Raw genomic sequence first — 3730 nt, forward strand, 5'->3', positions numbered from 1 at the left:
TGCCTCTGTAAGTGCTTATTTTGAGGAACTTCCGAAAACGCACTTTTCTGAAGGATTAAAAAAAACTTGAAAAGCGATTGACCAAGTGTATAGAGCTCCAAGAAGATTATGTTGAAAAATAAAAAAAAATTTACCCAAAAAAAAATTGTTTTTATACTTCATTCTAAGGACTTATTGAACCACCCTCGTACAATTTGCTTTTTATTTTGCAATTTTTTAATAAGTTATCCCAGACAGAGTTACATAAAAATGTGTTATAATTAATACAAAAGTGTTATGTATAATGTAGAAAAGTTTACATGTTGGATAAAATCGAGTGCGAAGCACGATATACGTGATGAGAATGTGTTCGTTAAAGCCAAAAGAGCTTTAACAAAAGAGAGTTCAAAATTACAAAATTACAGTTGTCGGTCCGTTCACCTTTGATTTTAAAAAGTCTATGCCCGAATGTGGAAAAAATGCAAAGATCAAGTGCGGAGTACGATTGCCATCAGTCGCATGCCGTAGATGCGCTCAAACTCTCTTTTAACGAAAGAGAATTCACAATTACAAAATTACAGTAGTGGAGGTTTTGAGACTTAATTTTAAATTTTCATTGCAAAACCTGTAGTGAGGGTTTTTGCACTGTTTGGCTACATGACCGAACATGCTACATTCGAAGAAAATTTTTGATTGCTAATTCTGAGCTGGAAAATGCACAAGAAAACAGGGATTGCTTGGCCTTCAAATTGAAACTGGACGGTTTTAGTATTAATGAGTTCTCCTTTCTTATTCTTGAAAACGAAACGGTGGGTATTTAGGACATTACATTTAAACTGGTAACCGAGAATCTAACTATGATATCCGTAATGATTTCTAAAGGTACATCTCTGATGATGCCTTCGCGAGAAACTCGATGATTCGCGATAAAGGCAATTAAATTTGATTTGGCCAGATTTTTTTTACGATTTTATTCATGCATTTGGTATAGTGTGGTTAATTCTCCCCACTACTATAACATGTTTGGCTTCTTTGTATTTCTTAGGTTTCGATGAGAAAAAAGGGATCCTTGTTGTAGATAGATTAGGGCTTGTTCAGAAGATTTTCAAGAGAATTAAATAAGTTTCTTCTGAGGTTTTTATTTTTTTACCCACTTTTTACTTAGTTAGTTTATAAATAATTAAAATTACAAAACACAGTTGTTTGAAAAATTTACTAATGTTCATAACTACATTCATTTAAACAAGTGCTAAATATTTGCTGTATTTTCTGAACTCGTACACTTTTTATCCGCTTTTCACTTCGTGAGATAATAATTAATGGAAGTTAACAAACATTTTTATTTAAACAATTACATTTTCGATAATTTGTTAATTCATTTAATTAAACACTTATTCTCACCAATAACATCTTAAGACTGACCTAATGATTTCTAAGAATATTTATTTTTTTAAGCACTTTACAATATTTTAAAACCCGGTTTTTCATAGTAAAACTTTTTTTCATTAACATAAATCAAAGTTGTTGAAAAAATAAAAAAAAATCCTTGGTTTGAGAGGAATCGAATGACCTATAATATTAATATATATTTTATCTGAGTGTGATGAATTTAGGTTATTTATATTAAATTAAAAATCGATTTTTGTAGTATACAATTTTTTTTATTCTCATAATTTAATTTTGATACGAGAAAATAAAAGATATTCTGATTCGAGACCAATCGATTTACCTATAATATTAATATATTTTATTCAAGAGTAGGGAGGCTATTGGTCATACATAATATTTGAAACCCCGGTTTTTTTGAAGAAAAACTTTTTTTCTTCAACACAATTCAACATTGAAGGAAGAAGAAAAATATTCCTTGATTCCTGGCAAACCGATTGACCTATAATATTAATACATTTTATTGAACAGTAAGGAGGTTGCTCATTTATCATTTTTGAAACGTCTGTTTTGAACAGAAAAAAAAATTTCATCAACATAATTCAAATTTTAATACAAAATTTGATTTGTCTGATTTGTCATTATATTTTTTTAAATGTTGTATTATTTTGTGATTTTGTATTATTTGTAAATCTCTATTTTTAAATTAACAAAAATGAAAACTTTAGTTTGTCTATTATTAACAAAATCACTATATAATGCTTTCTCTATTAGGAAGCAAATACATTTTAAAACGGGAAGCAAAGTACTCGTGAAATGAACATAATATAAATAAAAATTGGAAACACTCGAGATCGAATTCACTGCTAGCTTCCCATCCTCTATGGCACGATGGAAGGGGGTCAGTGTGTGACCTAAGTTATTTCTGTGACCAGTCATGGGGGTGAAGAAATGTTGAAAATTTCAGAAAAAATTGCAACTAACTAGAAAAAATATAGAAGAAGATAGTTATAAACAATAATTATTTGTTTAAGCCATTAGGTTTCTTAGATTTTTTAAATAACTTCTTCACTCAGAAGAGCGTCATCATAGAGAATAATAATTTCTTTAAAAAAGTATTTTCGGAAAGTTGAAGCTAATAATAACTCACTCGAAGTGAAAAGTGGACAAGCTTTTACAAAAAAAGCGTCTGCTGATTCCTCAGCTACATGAGAGAAGTTAGGTAGAGGGGGTAGAGCAAGCAGGTAGATTAATAATTAATAATCCTTTATATAAAAACAGACACAATTTTTTACATTGCTACATTACATAAACAAATTATCTAAACGTTTCAATAAAAATAATGTGGTATAATAAACTCTTAATATTTATGACTTTTTGAAACGAGTATCTGAATTAAAAAATTTTTATTATAAGTACATTAGTTTTAATTGTTTAGCTATTTTTTTTGACACGCTCTTATTTTCCTATCAAATTTTAAATTATGTAGAATTACTAAACATTTTAAAACGTAATTAATAAATCAAATGCCAAAAATTAAAGTTCAAATTAGAAAAATACATTTAAAATTATTTTAAAGTTGCAAGGAAAATAATTGCTGAATTCTTTTTATGCTTTAAACTAATTAAATAACTATTACCTGATTAATTTTTTTCATAATATTTATTTAAAGATTGAATTATATTTTTTTCGAATAAGAAATAGAAATGAATTTCTTTTTATACGACCATGAAGTTGAATATTCACTATGTTTTTTATAAAAAGAGTTTCTTTATATTTAAAATACCCCTGTTTCAATTAGATAATTTTTAAAATGTTTGCGATATGAAATGACTATCTGAATTGAATTTTACAAACTATATGTATATACGTTTTATTTTTTTTGGTATTAGTCTAAAAGGTTATTGATTATTCAAATTTTCAAGAATTGAAGTTCAAATTAAAACAAAAATCAATTTAAAATAATGGGATGTTTCAATTGGATAATTTTTAAAATGTTTGCGATGTGAAATGACTATCTGAATTGAATTTTCCAAACTATATGTGCATACGTTTTATTTTATTTTATTTTTTTATGGTATTAGTCTAAAAGGTTATTGATCATTCAAATTTTCAAGAATTGAAGTTCAAATTAAAACAAAAATAAATTTAAAGTAATGGGATGTTTCAATTGGATAATTTTTAAAATGTTTGCGATGTGAAATGACTATCTGAATTGAATTTTCAAAACTATATGTGCATACGTTTTATTTTATTTTATTTTTTTATGGTATTAGTCTAAAAGGTTATTGATCATTCAAATTTTCAAGAATTGAAGTTCAAATTAAAACAAAAATAAATTTAAAATAATGGGATGTTTCAATGA

This window comes from Belonocnema kinseyi, chromosome 1 (assembly GCF_010883055.1).
Source record: "Belonocnema kinseyi isolate 2016_QV_RU_SX_M_011 chromosome 1, B_treatae_v1, whole genome shotgun sequence".
NCBI lineage: Eukaryota > Metazoa > Arthropoda > Insecta > Hymenoptera > Cynipidae > Belonocnema > Belonocnema kinseyi.